Raw genomic sequence first — 25119 nt, 5'->3', positions numbered from 1 at the left:
CCCCTGGCTAGTGCAAGCACTGTATTACATCTCCTTTACTGTTAGACTGTGAATTAAAACTAGTTTTTTTGGTCCATCTTCTTCCCTTCAAAAATCTAATCTAATTCTTAAGTCCATCTTTTTCAAGCTCAAGAAATCCAGTTTAAAGCTTGTACTCATTTTTTCTTGCGTGAACTCTGATTTTAGCCTAAATAATTTAGTGCATAACAATCATGTTCCTTTCAGTCTCTGTCTCAACTTTCTTCTTTTCACTAAAATTAAGTTCTTCAGTCCTTTCATTATGCCATAATTCTTCCTTGTACCTCTCCCATTTAAAATTTTATTTCTCCTAATAGCAAGTATCCTTACTCACCCCTACAGAAACAGCTCTTGGTTTTGTGTGCTTGGATTTGCTTTTTTATATTTACTTTTCCTCATATTAATGGCCTACAGCCCTTCTACAAATCAACATGCAGAAATAAATCCTTCTTTTTCTTATCCATTTCCAGTGATGGAGCATTCAGCCTACAGGAGAATTTCTTGCTGTTAGTGCCAAAGATTGTTATCTTTCAGTTTGCACTTCAAGATTTCTTTCCATATTATTAACCTAGTCCTCAATGGTATCCATTTCTTTGCATACCCACTTCTTCTCTTTAGTGAAAACCCAGTTCTTCTCTTTAGTGAAAAAAAAAATAATTCAATCTGTGAGGTATTTTTCTTTATTAGTGTTTCCGAATGTTTCTTCCCTGATGGTTAGGGAGTTTTATGAAGTTACATAAAGTGAGGTCAAAGCTGATTCTTGAGGAGCCTCATTTCCTCACTTCCTTTCAGCCATAAACCTTCCCTTTCAAAAAGCACACTCTATGTCTGACTTCAGTCAGCTTCTCATCCTCACAATTTCTCTGCTAATCCCCATCTCTTCCTGTTTTACTATTAATACAGTTTGTTATCATAGGCTTTGGTAAAGTTAAGACAGATGGGATCAATCACGTCCTTTGTCTAGAGTGTAGGTTATCTTGTCCCAGAAATGTATGAGGTTAATCTGGTACAATCTGCTTTTGTTAAGCCCATGCTGTATTTTATGCCATTTTCATTTGACCTCTGTGTCTTTAATTATCTTTTTCCTTAAAAGCTGTTCTGAAGTCAAAATTCAAGGACTATGGTTATCCATGTGCCTTCTCTCCAGCTAAATACAGGCACTACATTTTCTTGTAATTTGTCTTACAGTATCCTACTTGGTAGATTTATTACAGAGAATTGATAGATGAACAAGAAGTTTCACAATACAGTAGTGCACTTCTGGTTCAAACCGTTTATACATTTGTCTCAGCAGAAGCTGATGTCTATTGGGAATTATTGCCTAAACAAAAACAACCCATGGAATTAAGGGCTGCATACACAGAAGTGTAGTGAACAGAGGACCCCAAGTAAGACAATTTTCATGGCAGTTCGGCTAAGAAAGATGGGGAGAAGAGTGGAATTTCTGCCTGGAAAGTGAGTTCGGCTGATGTACCTCAGCTAGGGCAGGTGTCACTTTGTTGTTACCTGTCATAAGGGGAATTACCTGACTGCCCAGTGAAGGGAGAAACTAAACCGATGTAAGCTTCAGTCTGTGACACTGTGGAGAAGGCTCTTCAACAAGGGGTTGCTGGGCTGCTGTCTCTGGTAATTAAAAGCACAGAAGAATATTTAAACCAGAATCTGGGAAAGATCCCACAGGTATGGAAGTAATACAACCCCAAGCTGCGTCTCCAAAGAGAACAGGAAAGGCAAATCCAGCTGGTCAGACCTCAGCTGACCTACATGAGCATGAGCAGTGATATCTCCAAACCTGCAGATGATATCAAGAACGTTTTCTGGTTAGTCAAGTATTGTGCTGATCACGAGTAACTTCAGAAAGTGTTGTCCACAAGACCAAGCAGATGAAAAAAATGTAGAATTAGAGAGAAATAACCAAAATTGTGCTTGTGCTATACTGAGCGTGTAAATGGTAGTTACAACTCAGGGAACAGACCTTGGAGTTGTCCTTGATGGTCCTCTAAAATCACTCCTTGGATATCACACCAGCCAAAAAGTCAGCAGAATGTGAAGTATCACTATCAATGTACTGAGAGCATACCAGAAAACACTATTTTACTCTTATCTAAAACTTTGATGCACTTTTTGAGTACTTTGTGTGATTCAGAACTTCACAATTTAAAAAGGACATAGTAGATATAGAAAAGATAGTGGAAAGGTCAACCAACTAAGAGGGTGAAGAAATTTCCTTACGAAGAAAAACTAATAAGGTTGTAATTTCTCTGGATGGAGGCTACGGGGAGTAGGATGGTAGTTTATGACATCATTGATTTGCAGGTAAGGTAGCATAAATCCAGGACCACACCTAAGGTGTCTAGTCTGAGGTCTAGGTCTCTTGATTTGCTAACCTAGAGCAGGCTTTTTCTACAGCAAGACTAGAACACGAAATATGCATTGAAACTAGCAGAAATTGGTTTGCAACAGACACAAAGAACTACTTTTTACATCACCAAGAGTTAATACCTGAATCTTTTGAAACAGGAGGCTGTGAAGGCAGATTGCATCAGTGGTGTCAGAAGAGAAATGCGCAAATTAATGGACATTTATTTAGGTCCATAAAATGGAATAATCAGGGATGTACACCATAAAGGCTTCAGCCCAGGAGTTGTGGAACCTTCAGGAGTATTAGGAGGAAAATAGTTAAGTAACTGCTACTCTCTTTGCTAATGCAGAGTACTGGACTAGAAGGTCTGACCCAGTAGGGCTTCAGTATACTTTTTTTTTGCAGGTTCCCCTGACAGCATGGGATTTGTTCCTGTAAGTGGATTCCTGAATGGGAAAAGGCTGTTTCTCAAAAGGGTCCACAGCCATTCTCCACAGGACTCCTTCCTACTCCAGTGGGAACTGCTCTGTATTGCCCAGTCCCTTACCAAGAGGTCTGTCCTGACCTCAGCTAGACTGTGTATTTGATTCTGGCTGGTGATCAGCGGTGCTCCTTATCCAGCTTTTCAGCCTGCATGGGCTATCTCTCTGATTGAGAAGAAAAATAAAAATAAATTCACACGTGTGCACACGTAAGGAAGGATAGAAGTATGGTTGTTCAAATTCAATATTTTTGAGTTACTTTGTCTGGGGGTTTGTAGAGAGGCAGTTATTTATTTTGTTGAAATCCTCATTAGCTTCTTCCCTCTTAGTCAGTTCCTCACCTTATAAATTCCATTAGCTTTGTGTGTTTTGGGTAGTGTTGAATGTTTGCCAAGATAGAGAAATCATAGATTGTTTTCTGTTTCTTTCAGTTTGTTTTTACCTGAGTGGGGAATTTACTGTTATGTGGCCAAGTAAGAAAAGATGTAGCTGTACTCTGCCGGATTGGTCTGTGTCTCACAAATGGGATGGGACTCTGATTGGTTCCAGACTTAGGATTTATTATCGGTTTGTATCATACAAGCAAAAAGCAAGAGACACAGGGAAATAACAACATCTCTGAAAATCTAGATCAGATACGAGATGGCAGCTTATGTAAAGCTTTTTTCTACATATTCTTTGAATCAGTAGCATAAAAGGTGTAAAGTCATTATACTCTAACTAATAAGAAAAGGACCCACGTGGGTTTAACATTAACAAAAGGACTTCTATAAACATTCAAGCCCTTTTCAAGATAACAAGGTATTTTGTTTGTGACTTTCCTCTGACCTCACAACTGGCCTTTTCTAGTTTGTTCTTTAAAAACGCCTGTGCACATGAAGGCAGAGGGATGATGCAATGCCTGTCATAACAGGGTCCTGCCAAGATTGCAACTTTGCCCACAGAAGCAGGTTCTGCTGGGGGGAATCAGAGAGATTGGGCATGCTGATGCAGTTGGATGGCAAGACTGTAGGATGAGGGATCACAATTGCCCTTCTGAGCTTATCAAGAAAAAAAAGAAGTTCACAAGTATGTGGTCTTGGGAGAAGATGGAGCCTTTAAGAAAAAATAAAACCAGACTGAACTAAACAAGGAGGGAGAACAATACCTTTGAATAAGTGAGGAAACAGAACAGAAATTCTAATAGTCCTAGGTAAATAAGGTTTGGATCCAATTTAAACAACACAAACCATTAAATACCAGCTAAGACATTCATAGTGGTAAGAAGCAGAGGGATGCAAATGTACTAAATTGAGCACAACAGTGAGGGACATTATACCACTCCCACATGGTACAAGTCAACATCTGCTTTTCCAGGAGGATGGTTGCTTTCAGCGGAATGTCCTGCTGAGCTGTGTGCTCCTGCCTAGATGGGAGCTTGCAGCAGCCACTGAGCCCCCTCCAGGCTTCATTGGCAGCCTAACGTGCTGAGAGACTGGAGGTAAGAGACAGCACACCCCTCTCTGGAAGACAATAGTTGTGAATATTTGACTGTTTAAAATCAAATCATGAGCCTCAGAGTGTGGAAAACTGGCAAAGAGAATTCAGAAGGAATGATTTCAGCTCAGCTGATGACTGAATCCTGTCTTTGCTATTAAAAAAACAGGCAACCAAGTGCCCCTGCTCTGTCCTGCAAGTGATGACACAGAACTGACAGCCTCTCTGTCCTTTATTCAGTGCCCTGGCTAACAGAGCCTGGAAAGTACCAAGTCCTAAGATTTAGGCAATCATACTCCTAGGAGAATTTCTGGGTTGCATGCAGTATCTCTCTTTAAATCAAATACTTAGGAAGAAGATACTTTTTTCACCCTTTTGTAGTTAAACGGTATCCCTGACATCTCTAATAAAAAGTAAGAACTACACCTTGTAATTTAAGATCAAAACTTTTATATAAATGAGATCATTATTTTGCAATAACAGCTCCAAACTATCCAGATTCAATATGCTGTAAACTACAGTATTTGGCTCCATTACTTCAGTGTTGTGTTAAAACAAGGAAAGGCTTAGAAAATCAGAACATGGTGATTGATACAGAATTCAGTTTATCTGCCTCAGGAAGATGTGATGAAATAAAGATTTGTGTGTGTACAACTTACGATTTATCTTTGAAACTGGAGGCATATGAGCTTCCAGTTCTGTGTATGGGCTATGTGACAGACCAGATTGAAAGCTGCATTCGAAGTTGCTCGGTTGTTCCAATTGACTTCTATGTCTGCATTGAATTAGACTGCAAAAAATTGTGTGTGTGTCTGTGTGTAAGCCAGTGAGAGAGATTTACTCAATTTTCTACTGGGAAATAGACTTCCCAGTTTCCTTTATACCATCTGAGAAATTAGTTAGTAGATTCCTAAGAATATTGCTGAATAATATAGACTTGCAGTAGGGCTCTGCGTTCCCATGGTTTCCAGTTAGTATGTCTTTGAGGAAGGGGAGTGTGGAAGATCTTTGAAAAGGTTATATTGTTCTAGGAATTTTTTCTCATTTTATTTTGGGGCAAGAAGATCTTGTAGTTTGTAGTGAAGCAGACAGGAATCTGAATACAGTTTTTTGCACCCCAAAAAGAGAAGCAGTAAGCGTTTATAAGTGTCCCAGATGTCTAAAGTCTTGCACGAAGTACAGCTTGTGTGGTGGTTTTATTACAGCCGTTTTGCAACCTTTTCAAATTTTCTCTGTGTTCCACTTTTGACATGGCTTTGGAATATTTAGTTATAATTCATAATATCCATACTACGAAAGATCTGGAAAAGAGGTAATTTGCAGGTTAGCACTGGGTCAGGGGAAGGGAAGGGGGATGGACACATTGGGTAGCTCTTTCCTGCTGAAGCTGTAGGGAATCCCTGCTATGGCATTCTCTCCATCAGGGGCAGTCAGATGTGTGATACAAAGCCTCACTTGAACCCTCAGGACTTGAAGGTGGCTTTCCAGCATTTTATGACTTTCCATTTGCAGTTTAGTGCATGGAATCAATTGATCAAATTTCCCTCTCTATTAAAAGCATGGATAAAGGGACACACGGAGCTCTGCCTGCCTCAGAGGGCAGCACAGGGCAACAGGCAGCTGCTGCTGGGTGCCCCAGGTCTGCACTGCCTGCCTGGTAGTGGCTTTAATGTCAGATTAGGTCTAGCTGCCACACAGGTAGCACCATGCCCAGGTGCACCTTGGGGGGCATCTTTTGGCTTGGCCTCATCTGAAGGGCATCTGGTTTGCAGTCCAGAGACTTCCCCAGTATGAACACAAACGCAGGAAAGAGAAATATGTAACTGCAAAGACACTTTCCTGAGGTGAACTAAAATTTATCACTGGGTTTACTTTGAGCAGAAAGCCCAGTAGTCTGGGCACTGTTTTTCTTCAGAGAATGTGCATGGTCTTTGCATTGTGCAGTACAGCCAGAAAATTTCAGGAGAAGTGGGGTGTGGATCAGAGGCAAAGAACTGCTAATTAAATGATTTTCATAAATAATGCATAAAAATAAGCTACTATATTTGAATCTAGACTAATATTTTTCTTCTTGTTAGGAATCTGGAATGAACTGTGCTAAAATATTAGGATTTCTGACTGACTTGTCACTCCCCCTCAGCCATCTTTCAGATGGGTCAAAATGTAAATGCAGTATCTTGTACATAAAGTGAAGTCTTCCAGCAGCTGATTCACTGACAGGAAGAGTCTATTGCCTAGCTACAGCTCAAAGAAGATTATTCTGAACTTTCAAGGTGGAAATATGTGCTTTTTGGTGCTGAAGATCCTGAGTTTGACTCTCTGTGTTTATGACACTGCAAGAATGGAAGCTGCAAAGTCAAATTTTCTACAGCATGGTGCCACTGCACCAGGTGACACCAGCTGGTGTTACAGGCTGCCATCCTGTTTTGGCAGAAGTAGGGGTGTAGGAACAGCCTCTGAGGAAATGGTAAGGAGCAGCTGTTCTCATGGTTCAGCTAGCAGTGCTGCCACTTTGTCTTGCATCTCTCTGAGGAAGATACCTGCAGTGATTATGAATTTGGGTCAGTCATTTAGGAAAGCCTTCGGCTACTTGTGGCTCTTGTCTTCTGGCATTTTAGAGGAAACTGTTCTGGCCCACAAGGCTGTGGCTCGGGGGTAGAGGAAACAGGAAGCTGGCTTTGGAGAGCTCAGTATGTTCAGTCATATGGCTTAGCACAGTTTGAGTGCTGGTTTTACTCCCAAACTGGTTTTACTCCCAAGCAGTTGAAAAATTTTAGGGTTTTATAAAAAAGCTTGCAATTGAAAGGCTTTTGTAAGTTTATCATTGAAGATATGTCTCTGCTAATGCAGCACCACTGAATTAAACAGAAATATCTCTGAGTATCATCAAGGGCTCAGTTCTTTATATCAGCTGAAGAAAATGCCTCAAATGTAGCTGGAAATGTACCACTTCATGTTAAATAATTCTTTAGGCATTTATACTTTGTTTTGCACAGTAGTGTTTTACCCAAGATTCTAAAAATCCAAATAGGCTTAAGCATCTTCTAGAAATTGGGACTTCTGATATTTAGCTATAGGGAACCAAGATGCCTCTCTAACAGTCAAAAGACAGGATCTCTTCCCTTCCCCTTTTCTGCTTTCAGTCTTCTTAGCACATTAGGGAGAAACTCTGTCCCATGCAGCCCCTCTAGCACAGTTGGTGACTTTCCCCCAAAGAGTACAAGCTCTTTTCAGCAGCTTTAAGATTATGAGGCCATATCTCTGATTTAATAAAGATTCCAGAGTGCATCTGGGAAACTTGGAGCAAGTATCCATCCTACTTTGCCTTCAAAATTAATAAAAAAAGTACACCACTGCTGGCTCAGTGACTACCTCAGAACACACAGACTAAATTAAAGGAATCTGGTTTCTGTTTTGGATATCATCTATCCACAGCTCCCATAAAATTTATGGACATTAGTCTCAAAGACAGTTTTCCTGAACCTGTACCTCAACACAATTTCAGCACATCTCTTTCTCTTTCTCTCTGTGTCATTCTCTCAGAGTACGTTCACATTCCAGTGTTTGCTGACACACCGATGACAATCTTTCTGTATGAACAAGGGATAATAATAGCTTTTGAGGATGTATTATTGAAAGGTAGGTTAAAAATTGCTCAGTGGCCAGAAAGCAGTCACCATATTTAAATCTAAGTGAAACATGAACAGCCAATTAGAGACTTCTGAAGATGATAAACAGTCTGTTTGGATAATTTTAAAAGATTTGCTAAGCAATGGCTTCTTTTTATAAATGCTAAAACACAAAATGTCATCTGAATAAAATATTGTATATGGCCACCCTAGGTTAGCTACAGCCTTTAAGGAAGCCACACACCTAATGGATCTAATTGTTCAAAGAGCACTATAAAATTCCATTTTTTTGTAAAATATGTTAGATCATGTCCAAGCAAAAATAGTTTAGTGATTAATATTCTTTCTAATTCTAGAGTGGAATCTGAAGCAAGCATTGAAATGGTCTGCTGAAATTGTAAATAGCATGCATGTAGGGAAAAGATAGCAAGTTTGTACTAAATGGTACTTATAAAACATTAAAAAAATAATGTTCTGAGCATAATTGTATTCCATTAGAATGGATGGAAACAAAGCTGAACAAATGTATACATACCGAAAAAAGAACATCTTGATGGAACAGGCTCTTGTTAAGCTTAAGCTGTGTGTGCACAGATTTTGCTGGTGCACACAATAGGAGATACTAAAAATGAAAAAAATTAAACTATTTTACCAGAACAGCATTTACAGAACATGGGTTCAAGACTCTTGCCTTACTGGAAGGTTCTGGAAGATTTTAGGCAACACTTCCTTCAGCAAGAACAGCTGAACACATGTACATAATACAGCATTATATGAAACCCACAAAATTAAAAAAATATAATTTGATATTTTGATGCCCACTAGAAAATATTAAGTCTCAATTAAAAAAAATAAGTCTCAATATTGAGTTGGAGAAGTCTAGGGTTTTTATTAATTTTTGAGGAGTTTTAGGTATTAATTTCGCCTTCCTCCAAAGCATGAACTGAATCTGATGGCGTTCAATGTGCATAAAAAAGCAGGGCACATGATGTTAAATTTTGGGATCTGAAAAAATGGGATCAGTCTTAAAATAGTTGTCATGATACAAAATGTCACGTACTGTGGCATGATCCTGGCTGTTTTAATACACATAACCTAAAAACAGGTGAGGATAAAGCTGTGATCCATGTGTGAGCAAGCCAAGTGGCAGCTCAACACGAGTAGGTTCCTGGATGCCTGCTTGGTGATGCCAAGCTCAAGGTTTATGCTCTAGGAGTAGCCACTGCTCTGTGGAATAAGTTACAGCTATCAGCTGCCAGCCAGTGTCTACTCAACCTGCTGGGAGATTTAATTCTGACCGGGAACAAGACTGTGATGAAATGCTCCTTTTGAAATGTGAGCACTTCCCGCTGCAGCCCCAAACAAAGGTCATATGTGCTCAGACATGAAACAAGGTAAGTTGTTAAATATCATAGAATTATAGAATGGTTTGGATTGGAAGGAATTTTAAAGCTCATCTAATTGCAAGCCCTCTGCCATGGGCAGGACCTTCCACTAGATCAGGTTGCTCAGGGCCCTGTCCTGCCTGGCCTTGAACACTTCCAAGGATGGGGCGTACACAGCTTCTCTGGGCAACATTTTCCAGTGCCTCAGTACCCTCACTATAATAATTTTTTCTTAATATCCAATCTGAATCTCACCTCTTCCAATTTAAAGCCATTCTCCCTTGTCTATTACTCCATGCCCTTGTAAAATGTCCATCTCCTGCTCTCTTGTAGACCCCCTTCAGGCCCTGGGAGGCTGCTATAAAGTGTGCATAAACACATCCCCATTGTGCGAGATGTGCAGTGTGAAGCACTCAGGATGGCTGGGGATGACACTCAGAGGTTACATTTCCTGCAAAAAGGGATTTGCCATGGGGATCATCATTGTGGGTCCCAGCTTTGTAGTGAAGCTGGAGAAGCAGTGGTGGGATGGCAACAGACTCCTGTGGGGAGAGTGCTGTTGTCACTTTAGGGAAATGACTAACAGTGTTCATTTTAATGCCATGTATGTGCTTAATATTGTGCTTCAGTAGGAGCTTAAAACCACAGCTGTCTGCCTGCTGCTTTTTTTGTGCACACAGAGCATCTTTCTGAGCTGTTTAACTTGTGGAGGCTGTGGCACATCAGCCTGAACAACTTGGTGATACTTTTGGGGCTATTGCAGGGATGTGCCTGGGCTTAGATGCACACTTCCCTGCAGCGCACAAATATAGTCATGTGGAGAAACCTATCACTGTTTTCCAGGCATCATTTCTTCAATACTAAGACTCTGAATTCTTGTAAATAGCTTAAAATTTGGATGTGAGGGAGTAGAATGCTTGAAAACATTGGTTACATTTCCTTTGAGAGGGGTATTTGTGTCTGCACTGAGTAAAGGTATCGTGTCCTCAATAAAAAGTGCTGCATTTCCTCTCATGATTATACAGCATATTTCTTCCTTAGGGGCTTTCCTGCTTATGCTTGAAAAATCATTTTACCTACCACTGCCACGGGTTACCTTGGGATCAAAAAGAAACACACAACTGAAGCACAGCTTGCTGCTGAACATCAGTTTCTTTTCATGTAATTACAATTTTGTTGTCACTGGATGGTAGAAGCCAGAGAGGATCAATTCAGTCAAGTCAACTTTTTCTGAGGTGGACCAGAGGAAGAAGGAAAAAAAATTCCAAAGCCGAGTCTTCTGGCAGCAGGAAGCCAGCAGAATTTAGATTGAACTGAGTTGCAAATGCCCTTGATAAGCAAATTTTTATAACCGACACAGAAACTTAGCATATTGTACAATGTTTCAAAGATATCAGCTGTGACTTGGTAACCTCCTGATATACTCCTTTTCTATTTTTCTGAGATGTCCACAGATAACCATTGCCACTTTCACAGATTACATTGGGGTTTTTTTTTTTTTTTTTTTTGTATTTTTGGCAAGGAGCTGCAGACAAGGAAATGTGGGACTGAGCATCTCACAGAGCTCTGCTGTGACTGTGCCAGATGCAGAGCCCTCTGCTTCAGGAGTACAAACAGGGTCAGTCAGGTAATGGCCTTGATACTTCTGCTTAAAAATGATGGCAAGAGGAACAATTCAAGAAGGGAAAAATAAGAGAGTGAGATCAGGTGTGGGGTATTTTATGCAGAATTCCACACTGCTTGCACTTTGTTTGTTTTCCCCTCAAATGTTTGTGACCCTCCACCCAGGTTTTGTTTTATAGGAATGGCTGAGGAATTGCTCTGCTTCCAAGCAAAATGACTGCTGGATTAATTCAGTGTTTCTAGTATCTACCCTGGGACTGGTCCCTCACCGAGAAGACCAAATGACACGTATTCAAAGCAAAGAGGTATCAAATGTTTCAAAAACTGGAATAAGTTTGTGGAAATGCCTGCAAATAAGATATACAGTCACAGTTTTTTGATTGGTTCACAAATGATTTACAAAGAGGGAGGGAAAAAAGGGATGAATATCTTCACATAATTTATTTGCAAAATAAATAAATAAATGAATGAAATAAATCGTTTGACTGGCTCTGCTTTTTAACATAAGAGCTCAATGGAAATGAAAGAAGACTCTAGTTTTCATTACTGAATTATATTTTTTTTGAGCCTGACTGTGAAAGGAAGAAGTGAATGCTTAGATGTTGTTTGACCAGAAGCTGATGAATGCACTCTTTAGAATGTAAATAGGCTTTTTCCAACAACCACAAATATGTAAAATGTGAATAGACTTTTTTTGCAAACTGATTAGACTCCTTCTTGGTCTCTTAGGATGTGAGAAGATACAATTAAACTCATATAGTAATTGGATTTCCCTCCCTGCATACCCCTTATACCTCACATAAGGCCTATTTCATAGTAATACCTTTTGAAACTACAAAGTTGAGAGATAAATTATATTTGCTCATTAAGTAGTTGATGATGATCTGAAAGACCACACAGGCAGCAATAAAAAGTTCCCTAGGTCTACAAGAAATATGCAGTCAGTCAAGTTTTTCAGCTCCCAAGGAAAGTAAGCATTTTTAAAATAATTTCCTTTATATATTAAAAAAAACCCTTTTTATCACAAATATAATATGAAATAAAGGTCAACTACAGACTAAATATTATGGAAAGAAATGACCATTTGATAACTCTCCAGCATGGCTTGTCTTGCACTCATTGATTGTGAGCACTAGCCAGAGGTATATAAACACTTATAAATATTGTATGTGTAAGACTAGCACTTAGATTGATGATTAATAGGTCTGTTGTTGGTAATCTATGGCATCTCTTTTGCATGGAGAAAGCAATTAGAAACACGTAGACAGACCTTAGATGATACACAGCATAAAATTGAAATCCTGAAATACCTGCATGCAGCAGTCTGAATTAAATGTACAGACACAACCCTAGAATTCCCTATTGTAGTTAGTAGGAAAGTGTCAAAGCTCATAGGCTGAAAACACAATTTAGTTTGCTCTTATCTTTTTGCATGATCCGTAATGTTTTCTGTGGGGTTTTTTGCTATTTTTATTTAATATATTACACTGCGATAAAAAGTAGAACAAAATCTATGGCACCTGACCAGCATTTTTAAGTAACAATGCAATTATGAACTAGATATTGTGTGGAATTAATAAGAGCAGCATTGGTTAGGAAATGAACAAGGGCTACAGCACCATTCTTTGCAGGGGTGCCCCCCATCACTTAGGGATGTTTCCTTGTGTCCTCACTGGTGTGGTCTGTGGCACTGGGCAGGTTTCCCACAGGTTTCTCGCCCTGAAGGGGATTTCTTTTTCTGAGGAATGAAGTTTATCACCAACATGAGTGTGGGGTAGCAGCAGAGCTGGGAAGGATATCAGGGCCCCAGATGTGAAGGTGCCTTGGGAGGGAAGCAACATGAAGCTGAGTAAGTGTGGATCTCATGTTAGGGGATGATTTCCTCTTTTAGAAGCCTTCTTAAATATCTGCAGGTTACTTAAAGATCAGCAGATTACTGTCTATGAGCACATCAGTCAGCCATCCTGCCACTCTCAAGATGTCACCTGTAGCTTAATTTCAGTTGAATTTATCAGATAGGTGGAGTATAGCAAAGGATCACAAGTTGCACGAGCTGGGGGTTTTGTGGAGTCCATGAGACACTCAGGTCACCTGGCCAAAAAGTGATCCCTGAAGCTCCCATGAGATGTGTGCACTCATCCCTCCACACTCTCTCCTTTGGGAGGTGCATGGGGAAGGGTGGGGATGGGAGAGCTGGGAGCAGCATGGAGGGCGCTCAGGCAGTGCTGATGGACTGAGACACAGATGGTTGTGATGAAGGCAATCAGAGGGTAAGGAAAATGTAGGAATACACATCTGAAGGGAAGAAGGCTTCCACAAGCAGAGCTTCCTGACTAAGAAATTTATTTGCTATCCTGTGTTACTCTGCATTTATTTTTATTTTGGGAAATAGGTGTTCAGGGTTTTTTTATTGCCTTCAATTTCTGTTTGCATAGCTGTAATTTTGTAGAAGAAATTATGAATGCTCTGCAGCAGCTTATTCAGAGATAGCATTTGCTATTACAGCTTCACCTGAGGGAGAGTAATTGTTAATGTGGGTGGATTTTTTTTTAATTAGAGAATTAACCCCTTCGTAACTCCCCCAAGGAAGTTTTGGGAAGGAAAGCACACCTAATGAGTTTCTTCGTTTAGTTCATTAGAAAACAATGGAGTGCTTGATTAAGCCATAATTTTACATTAATCCCCAGTTTTGGAATTCTTTTAAAGTACGAAGAAAAAATCCATTCTTCTATCCTGAAATTTCTCCTGCTGATTCTTGGGCAAGGAGAAACTTTTTCAGCCTTCATACAGTTTGGTTGTAAAGACTTCATATTTTTGCATTAACCACCACAGCAGGCTGTCGATAAGGAGTCTTTCTTTGCTTTGTCTTGACACCTTTAAAACACAGGAACATTTGAACTCAAAACCCTCTCCAAGCTTGGCTAAAGATCTAAATTCAACCTTAAAGCACCAGGTAATTCATGTCCAGTTTAAAGTCCTGTCCCTAAGCTATTGTATCTACAAATTGAAAGGGTCACCAAACCACCAGGAGACTGTTCATAGCTACAGTAGGTGCCACAAGCCCTCAATGCAAACAGTAGGCAAAAGTCTGATGTTAGACACAGAGAGAGGTTCAAACTTTCCTCTGAATTTCCTTACTTTTTGTGCATCCAAGGTCAGAACCTTAATGTTATCTGAATATATCGTGTTTTGTGATTTAATAAAGCAATGTTAGAGGCTAAAGGTCTAACTACTGAGTGAGTTATTTTTAAAATGTCCTTCAACATTGTGGGACTCTTGTGGATAAAATAACTTCTTTCATATGAGTTAAGTCATCAGGGAGAGCACTGGTCAGGGGATGAAAAAACTTAAGACAGTAGTTGCTCACCCAATTTAATTTTGCTGGTGTTTACAACCGGGAAGCTTCCTACACAGCTGTATGTAAATTAAACTTTTGAACTACTCAGAGCCAAAGAGCCTACAGGGCCCTGCTTCATTTGAACCCTCCTGGGCAGCAAAGCCTGGTGGAAATGTTTGTGCATCTTGGCAGCTGGGTCTTTCTAGAGCCTTCAAAAGGTGATGCTCCCTGCTTTCCCTTTTCCCTTTCCAGAGCTGTCATTAAAAATCACATCAATTAACAATTTCCCTTAATTTAATGTAGGATTTAAACCACACCTCATTATTAATGTCATTCAGGTAGGCTCGCAAAGTCCCAGGGCTGTAACAGGGGCACGGAAATCTCCAGGAATCTTCCAGGAAAGGAAATGTCTCCTGAGTCAGTGCATCACTATTTGTGAGGCTGTAAGCCCATTTATTCTAGTTCTGTCCTACCTTGGGAGTTGAATTTCCAGTTTCAGGTGTCCCATCCTGTAAGAAGACCGATCACATTCTCTTTGTCTCCATTTTATATTGCACTATTGTACTTCATTGCACAATGTATTGCAAGCCTTCCCTATTCCTTTGATCCTGCTGGAGTAGCAAGCTCTAACAGCTGCTTCTATCTGTGGCATGCCCAGTTATGACCCCATTTATCTCCTGGTTCCATGGCTTGGCCTTCTTGAGAGCTCCCATGCACAGCTGCCTGTGGAACAGAAGCCGAACCAAACCGGTACGTGCTGATCTGTGTGCTCGGGTGCCATCCTGCAATTCATTGGTGCTAAACAGAGGTCAGAATTTCAATCTGCAGCTCCTATTTAACACATTACTTCAGCATTGTGATGTGATTTTCCAGGTATCTAAGGATAAGAGAAGAGGTAAGGGGGAAAGGGACAAGTGTTATCTTTCAACTTATGCTGCACTGAAAACTGCTGAAACCCCTGTCCATTAAATTGTGGCACATGATCAGTGATTACTTTTCCAGGCACAACAAGTGGGAGTTTTCCTATCTAATTTGAGACACATAAAAATGAAGCATCTCATCAAAGGCAAATGTTTGAACTCTGTCTCTAGTCAATAGAGATAAAATGAAGATCAATGGCTCCAGAGAGCAATTAGTGCTACTACCTTAGATAACTATCCTAGAATGATATAAAAATGATGAATTCTCTCAAAGTACTTCCCTTACTGGAGAGTGAACCTAAGTAACTAGCTTAACTAGTTACTTAGTAGTAACTAGGCCAGGTACTCATTTTGGGATGCTAAAAATTGAATTACATGAACTCCACTACTGGGTTTAATGATAATAGAAGCTGGCAAGTGACTCTTTATTTGTAGATTCTTGTAGAGGAGCTGAATTGGAAATGAGAAGTATTGTATAAGACAATAATTTTTGTCTTTTTCAAGCTGTGTCTGCTGTGCTCCAGGACATCAGCTATTACCCTGCTACCATGAAGGATTCAGTTGGTTGATCTTGCAAAACATCCTGTTCCATGTCTCTCTTTTTGGAGGGTTAGAATCTCCATTACTTGAGTTTGATTTTTTTTTGATCAAAGTATGATTATAAATATTAGTAATATTTTTTTCTGTAAGTACCTCCAGCTTTAGAACATGACTTGGCAGCTAATACTCCTTTCAAAATTGAACTGAAAGGAAAGAAATGGCTACTGAGTTTTATGTACTGCAGGTTTAAACTGAGCTTGATAGGTTTTTGTCAAAGGTGAAGTATTTGTGCCTCTATTAATTTTTTTCAAGTTAGCATGATTTTTATAACTCATACATTACAAATGGAAAAAATCATGTTCCTATTTTAGGGAAGTAGACTGTTTGCCAAGCCCATTTTGACAAAGATATTAAATTGTTTATGGTTGTTTCAGCTCATCTGAGCTTTATGTAATAATAAAATTTTACACATGCAGACAAAGTTCCACTCACTGTCTCTGCTAAATATAGGAAGTCAGTGGTCTCAGGATTTGACCTCATCGTTTTAGGAGAGCTGTGACACTTCCTTGCTTGAATGCATTTGCAGGGAGCTTATCTATATGTTTCCAGGCTTATGGGACTTGAGATTTACTATTTTGTGAGAATATTGTGTGGAGCTCTTTGTGCCAAGTTTCTGAATTCTTACTTTGAGTCATTCACATCTTTCTGTTTCTGTCATTTTTACATTCTCTGTAGCGGCTTTAGAATTCAATATTCCCCAGCATCAGCCTGAAGTAAAAAATGCCTGGTTCAAGATATTCACATTTTTCTTTATTTCTTTCTGGTTGTTGTTATTGTTTTAAATTACATGTTAATTCCAAGGTTCTAGTAATCAGTTTCTCTGGGTGTTTTCTCCCAGTTGTAATCACCATCTGGTCTCTGATCAGAAGCTCAGTTACCATGATTACTAACTGCAATTGCAAGACTAGCTCTTTAACCTTAAATCAGTCACAAATTCCTCTGGATTTTCACCTTCTGTTTGTTTAAAACTTCTCTCTGAACTATTTCACTTTTATGAGTAGCAACATCCTTCCCAAATTAGCCTCATTTGCCTGAGTTAGCTGATAAGTATCAGCACAATTTTTCTTCTGGCTGCTGTTTTTTTCACTGAGGTATTCCAGTTGCATGTAGAGAGGGAGTAGTGAATTTATAAATTCCTATAACTCACAAAGATATTTAATTGTTTTTGACCAAGTGCAGGCCAACATTGTCCATGTATTGCTTAGAGAAGCTTTATGACACACGGGGAGAACTGAGAGCTGTATTGAAGTAGTCTCCCCACAATCTTCCAGCCTTTTCCCTGACGATTGAACGGGATTGATTTTTCACACTGCAAGAAGAGGCAGGTCCTAGATGGTCAGATTCACTGTTGCATGCATGATAAGCATAGGACTTTCACTTCCTCAGATAGTGGGGAGGTGGCATGTTGCCCACAGGCAAAAACCCACAAAACAACCCAAACCTGCTACCCAAAATCCAAATATGAAACTAAGCATCTGGCTTCAGTATCAGGTATGCTGCATGCAAACACATTTCCTCTCTTTTATGTGCTGAGAGGCCTGTTTCTGTCTGTCCTTTCCTTTTTTAATTGCCCTTGGTCTCTTAACCTCCCTTCTTGGCCATCCAGCAACTAATCAGTACAATCAGCCTCTGCCTCACAACACTAATTGCTAATACTGGCCAGCTGATTTCCTCACAAATACCTGAGGAACCTGGACAAGGAAAAAATAAAATGAAAATCAAAACCCACAGTGACATCAGGCTAGAAAAAATGGGACCACTGAAAGACAGGGCGAGATATTTGTCACTACCTGATTTTCCATGTATGTGTGTGCAACATGTAATTCCTCTACACACAGTGGAGCAGTCTGGCAAACAGCAAGCAGGGAACTGAAAGCTTTAGCTGTTTTAGGATGGGCTCAAAATCCTGGTAAAGGATTTATCATTACTTTATCAACTTTAAGTGATATAATAGCAGAGGTTTCCCTGAAAAGATCTTATTTGCAAAAGCATAGGTTTCATTAGCATACCTCCTTTTATGAGATAAAAGATATGAGATGTATGGTGAAACATCACATGCCTCTGGGAGATAAAATAGAAGACTATATTACTTCAGCTTAGTCCTCAACAAAACTGAACCCTTACACTTTGAGGACCTTAGGTGTGCAAGCTGCAAGCAGGGAGTAGATTTACCATTACATTGATGACTAAATAATTGGTTTTATTTTCCTTGAAAGTAATAATTATTGTGAATATAGTCAGCCAAACCCTTTCAATACCAATTAGACTGAGTCTAGGTGAAAAAATCCTAAAGGGATTAATTCAACTAGAGAATGACTACCCACCAAAAAAACCCCAAAAAACAAAACATGCAAATCGTCTAAGGAAAGCATAATTGTTAAGCATTTATTTGCTTAATTCATATGCATCCTATTCCAGAAATTCTTCAGTAGTGTTTATATTTGAAACATTTGTATTGCTTCTTACTTGTTTCCTCTACATCTGTTTTGCCCATGGAAGTGACAGTATTTTCTTTGTCAAGCTTGAAGTAAAATATATTATCATCTGCTGAGAGAAAAGTTACCTCAAGGTACAGCAATTCTTTCAAGAGTAAACACAAGTTTTCTGTTTTCTGGAGTTGATTTATTATCCTTTTTGCTTACAAAATTTTAATATAGACTGAAAAAATTCTGCAATAATTCAGAACAAATATCAAACAGGTTGCTGAGTTTCTACATCACAATTCCTCCTTCAGCTTTGACATCCAGTTGTTGCCTTCTATATCTCTTCCTCCCTGCCTCTCAAAGGTAGTAAAGTAGTGTGTCTCAGGGAGCAGCATCCAAGGGCCAGAGCTCCTGGAGAAGGGTCAAGCAGCAGAGGTGCTTGGTTTAAGGGCCTGGCACAAAGCATTGAATAAGGTAATTTAGTGCTTGGTATGTTCAATGGAAGAAGTAGTGACACAAGAGGATGCACAGCTGCCTCTGTTGGTATTTTGTGAGAATAGGGCAAATTCCCTCTCTTGGATTTCTACTCAGATCTGAACAGAAAGTCAATACCTAAACTCCTTGAAGGGTGAAATGAATGGAAAATAAATGCTGCAGTGTCTGATGCAAGCAAACCATTCAGCATGGTGTGTGCATTGCTGGGGGTTGTATTTATGTAATTATTTTGCAAAAGTCTCCCAGAAGGAGATTGGAATCGTAAAGTCCCAAAAGGATGCATTGGAATAAAAAAGCTGCTTTTTCTCACCTCTCATGCACAGGTTGTGAGTGGTACAGGTCTTTCTGGGGCTGGGGATAGCTGAAGAAGAAAACAACCAGCTCAGAGTGAACAGGAAACCATGGCAACATTTCAATCACACACTCTCTGTTAATGTACCCTGGGGAAGGAGTGGCAGCAGGTACATGTTGCCAAGGCCCTGGGGGCACTGAAAAGCCTTAGTGACCCTAAAGAGACTCACCTGAGGCCTCCATTCACACCTTATATTTAAACCAGCTCTGGGCTCTTTGTCCCTGTTTGAACTTTGTGGAAGGAATCTTCCTCTTCAATGGTCCCTGTGCTGGCGTAGCTTCCTGATCTAGATCTCAATGTCTGGACTGACCTCCTGGCTTGACTGTCTACCATTAAGACTTAGCTTGGTAATCACCAGACCTCATCATAATGCTGGCCTGTGGACTGGTTTCCTGTCTGGCACCAAACATGCTTTATTGCCAGGAGATTGCCTTATGATCTAGACTTCTATCTGAACTTGGCTGCTGCTGGACCTTCTCTTCCTGAATACCCTTGAAACTAGGCCTTGACCAGTGAGGACTCTCCTCTTGTCATGGGATTCCTTTAGTGGCCAAGCCTGATTTTGCCACAACGTGATGCATGGAGATTCCTCTGAGGCTTCCCAGCAGCCTTACTGCAGGTGAGCCTATGGTGTGATGCCTGAGGGGCAACAAGAGGCTGAGGAGGGGTATGATGTTCTTCCTCAGAGATTACCCCATCTAGTGAGAACAGCTGGGCTCTCCTATAGGTTTTTCATGTATTTACTTTCAGCAAAAAAATCTTCTCATCTCATGAACCAAGCCCTACACCTCTTTGAGGCACAGAAGTAAAGAGCTGGAGCAGCTGGGTATAAGCATATTCTGTTCTAGGAGCTGCTGCCCATATGCTCTGAAGTGCTGCTGCAAAAGCCCCACTACCAGGTGAGGTATGTGGGCTTGCTGTGTCCTGCTCTCTGCCACACTTGCGGCTGGATTTGAAAGTGGTGCTTGAACTATAAGGCTTCAGATCCAGCTTGTCAGGAGAGCTGTACCAAGGTTAAGATAACTCTCCACCAGATTATGAGTTAATTGGTACATAGGAGAGCAACTCCCAGCCAACTGGAGGCACAAGATGTACATGGAAATGGGATGAGAGGCTTCTAAAACAGGAGGTGCAGAAAGTACACCGCATTCAAAATCCATTAGCAGGAGCTTCAGCCAACCTCAAGCAGTCATTTCTAATGCAGCTAAAGGAAGGTAAAAGTGCTGAGCTTAATGGTTTTACTGATAGGTCTGTACTTTTGGAAGCAGTATGCTGCATTTACTTAAATGCTTCCATGCATATTTGCAAATATAACATCTATTGATGCTACTCAAATGTATTTGAAATAATTTGTGTGTCTGTGTGCCCTAGTGTTATTCACTGAGTGTTGCTTCAACTGCCAGATACTAAAAACCCTTCAGAACAAGACTTAAGAGTAACTAAAAGGATACTAAAGGCAAGTATTCATAAATTAAGCAAACTTTCTACATAGCTCAATAATAGAACTAATATTACAGTGGGTGCACACCCACATATGACTGCAAATACTTTGTGGGCTTGGCTTGGAAAGATATCTGTGTTTGGATGGTTTCTGTCACCTCAGCTGATCTGTGGACCTGTCAGAGCTGATTCAGGTTTTGCTCCACCTCCTTCGCCCCTCTGAGGTTTGTGTTCCTGTGCTTCAGGGAACACAGCAGTAAATGAAGCTTTTTGTCTGGGAGGTAGCAGACAGGAATCCTACAAGGAAAGTAAAGGTGAAAAGTGTACACAGCTTGTATGCTGCATCACATTCTCAACTTCCAGAACAAAGAGCTATAGGATTACCCTTGCAGTTGAGGAGGAGGGAGAGGAAAACCATACTCAACTGCTCTCTATTTCTACATCTTGTTCTAACTGTGCATATAATTAAAAATTAGGAACTTAATTAAGGAATATTTTTTTTCCTCATAAAATGGTCAGAAGCAGAGTGCAATTTTCTTGATTTCTTTTTTTCCCCAAGACTTTCACACAGCTCAGTATCTTTTTTTTTTTTTTTTTTTTTTTTTTTTTTTTTAACATTCTGTGGTGTGGAGCTGCACAGTTTCCTTGACATTCAGCTTTTGAACTGTTTTTTTCCTTATCAGGAGAAAGCCTTTATGTAATCTGCAGACTAGACTATAAAACAAAGAACAAATGCAGGGATTTTTTTATTATTATTATTTAATTTTTTTAAAATATACTTTTCAGTTGCACATGTTGCTTGAAAAGTTTGTAATTTCATATTATTAAGCGACATGCTCACCTGTGTCCCTAAGTGGAGAAGTTTCATTAGGGTGGAAAAAAGGATAAATTCTAATGGGCTTCAAAATTATTGCTCTAAATCCTTGGTTACTTTTAATATTGAGCACACAGAATCTACTAGAGTTAGTAATCTTATTTCCTTGATTTTACTTTTGTAGGTCTTTCATGAAGATAGAGAGCAGAGGCAGTTTTTGTGAGATGTTGTGTTCTTGTATTTTTTAGGCATGTCCATGACTACATAGTGGCTGCCTAGTTTCTCCCAGAGGGCAAAGAAATGAAGCATAGCACATTTTGGAAAGTGTTTGTGTACGGTGGGTGGGTTTTGATGGCTGCTGCAGGAGTGGAGTATTTGTTATTCCTGTGGAAATGTGTTGCTGGCATTTAGACTTTGGTGTGGCATGCTTCCATCAGGTAAAATGTAGTTTGTATGCTTGGAATAAGAGTTTAGCAAAGCTGGGGAGGCAGAAGTGCAAATTTGGAGGAAAAAGGCAGAACCTAATGGGTGGTGACATCTATTAAATAATATTTTTCACTTTTTCTAGGTCAGGATAGTGTGATGAGCAGGGCTTCTATGCATGATTTTTCTAAGGAAGAAACATGCAACATGTTTCACAAAGGCCATATGGCTTACTTTGGATCTTAAAATCTTAAATATCTAAATATCACAAGTATCTAACTTATCAAAAAGAAACTATTGTGGGAAGATTTTTTTTTTGTTTTGTTCTTTCTTTTGGTAGTTTGGGTTTTTTGGGTTTTTTGTTTTGTTGGGTTTTTTTTTGTTTGTTTGTTTGTTTGTTTTGGCCCATTTTGGCAGATGACTAATAAAGCTATTACTACTCTTCACCAGTCTTGCATCTCAACACCATTATGGCCACAGCACTACTATAAAACTTATTCCTTTTCTGTCATGCCAGCTTCGCATTGGAAGAGGTACTGTGCCAGAGCCTATATTAAATCTGCAACCAGTGCACAAAGCATTGTGTGAACTACTCAAACTAGTCACAAAAACTGGAATTATGAGCATCCATGATGCTTAATCAAATCTCCTTCAAGGAAACTGTGATAGAAATCTGATGGCAGTTGCAACTTAGCCTTTTTTCAAGGCTGAAAATGTGTTATTAAGAAATGCTTCTGCCCCATGTCCTGTGATGGTTAAGGCTAAGTAGTGAGTGGGATGGTGAGCTATCAGGTTCCCAGGCCTCCTGACAGAGAAGACCCTTGTTTATTAGCTGGCATGTGTCCTAATGTCTTTGCCTTGGCTCTCTTGTCTTGTCTGCTTGAATTCCCTTTAACAGCATTTCTACCATGGTCACTAACAGCTTGTTTGAGAAGAAAACTGTGCTAGGATAGATCTTGAGACATACAGAGTGTATTGATTTTGCTTACTGTTAAATTAAGTAAATTTAAAACAACAACAACAACAAAAAACCCCTCAGTAAATCTATGTGCATCATCCTTTCCACAAAATGTGTCATTTGATCTCTGCCTGGTTAATTTAAGTACCTCTGTGTAAGGGCTGCAGTGAAAAATGTGGAGCATGGAGGTTCTTTCTGTAAGGCAGACTGGCCTTTAACATAAAACTTGCTATTTTGGTATGAATATTGGAAGCAGCAATCTTAAAATTTACTTTCAGATGACATTTATGAGCTAAACTCAATCATTTATATTTGTGGAAAGCTGACATTGAAAGAACTTGTCTTTAAACTACAGTGGATACTTGGGAAACTTTTTTACATTAGAATGCCTCTATTTATAGGATAGATTTAGATGGGGAACCTGGCAAACTGCCCCAGCAATACAAATCACTGGAACTTTTTGGTCTTGTTGTGCCTGTCTTATCACTTTAACATCACATCCACAAGGTATTGACTGCAATGGGAGCCCTGGTTATTTATAAACATTTAGCTAAATTGGAGGGAAAAGGTTTTTTTATTGAATAAAAACATAGAAAGTTACAGTCTGATTTATGTGTAATTATGCATGCAGCCAGATCTTGGTATGAACTAGGGAAAAATCTTTTGTTTGAACTTTCTGGAGCTTCTATTCAAACTTTTAATTAACTTTTTCTCTGCGATTCTCAATATGTTTCTATTGTAATTCTCAATATGTTTTGATAGCGATCAGGGAACAAAAGGTAAGGCTTACAGTGGCTAATTTAACACCTGTAAATTCCTGCAGATGAGCAAGTAAGGAATGCATAGCCTTTTGGGAGGGAGATGGAAAAATGTAAGCCTTGGGTTATAAAAGCAGTAGTTCAAATGCTATTTAAATTGATTCATCAGTTAGTTGTATTTTTCATCTGTGCAATAATAAACATATTAGTCCTAATGCTTCTATGCAGATAAATATAAAATACAAAAGTATTCAATGTTTATCAAATCAATTTTTTAAAAGTGAGAATTATCTGTGGCCAAAAGGTCAGGCCAGGATTATTTCTGCACCTTTTCCATGTGCTTCACTTCATGCTTTGTTTGGGGGATGAGAGGGTTCTTTAAAGTCTTTTTTTATTTTTCTGAAATATTTATGGCCTTAAAAGAATCACATATGGGAGACTAGTTCAGTAAGGAACTCCAACTGATAGGTAATCTTAAATTTATGTACAGTGTCAGTGTCTTACTGAATACTTGCTGTCCTATTCTGCACAATGTGAAGAATGAATGTCAAGTTAGTCAACCAAAATTAAATCATGTACACTCTTGTGCAGAAGCCAGCCTTTGTACTACATAGGCTGAATTTTTTTGTTCTAATGGATTGTGCCTTGAAACTGATTTAAGAATACTTTGAACAAAAGTTAAATAATTTCATTTTAAATCTATATAGTCTCCAGAGAAAAAAACTTGGATGCTTTTGCCATGAAGTATGGGCTCTACAAGGTTTCAAAAGACTTCATAAGGATTAACTTTTGGCTCAGAAGCAGTTAAGTAATGCTGCAAAACCCCAAAAGGTTAAATGACCCAGATTTCTGCACTGAAAGAATTTCTTGAGACTTTATTTTCTGCATATGTAGGGTGAAGAAGCTAGGCATCAAGAGATGAAAGAGTAAAATGAAGCAGCTGGGAACAGAGTTCAAGACTTATCATTTGTTTGTTTGGTGCTTTTGTTTGTTTGTTTTAAAACTAAAAGGCACTTTTCCTTGTGAAAGGTGGTGAGTCACTAATTCATGCTCCTGCTGTCTCAGATCAAAAAGGCAGTGGCTGAGGTTAGAACTACAGCAGTTACTGGTGGTGAATTCCGGTGGGATCATATTTTTTGGGAAAAGAGAAACACAGACCCAGAACCATAACAACTGAGGTGCTAGAACAGAGAGCATTCTTGAATGGCCTAAGGATTTCTGATGTGCAACTGCCTCCCAAGTGTAAATCGTTTGGTTTTGGTGTTGGGAATGCAGCTGTGCTGCCTTGAGATGAAACTCCCCAGTACCAGAGACTGCTTAACTGCAAGGAAGGTTTTTTATGCCTTTATTGTAGTTTGGTTTTTAAAAGGAATTTAAATATGACTCATTACATTTATTTGGATGATACTGGTGCTTTCTGAAGGCTGACATTTACTACCTTTTCTGCTTCTTTCTTCCTCTTATTCACGCGTGTACTTTGAAAAGAGAAGGTAAATCAATTGACTCCTGAAATCAGGTTATATTGACTTAAAACATGTTTAAAGTATCCTCTTGGTATTCCCTCTTAAAAGTAACTTTCATCTAATAATATTCAAAGTTCCTGGCTTTAGCTCTGTGTCTTCAG

Source organism: Onychostruthus taczanowskii, unplaced genomic scaffold, assembly GCF_017590055.1.
Source record: "Onychostruthus taczanowskii isolate IOZ18803 unplaced genomic scaffold, ASM1759005v1 scaffold73, whole genome shotgun sequence".
NCBI classification, from domain to species: domain Eukaryota; kingdom Metazoa; phylum Chordata; class Aves; order Passeriformes; family Passeridae; genus Onychostruthus; species Onychostruthus taczanowskii.
The sequence above is the reverse complement of the archived record's forward strand: the minus strand, read 5'-3'. Positions refer to the sequence as shown.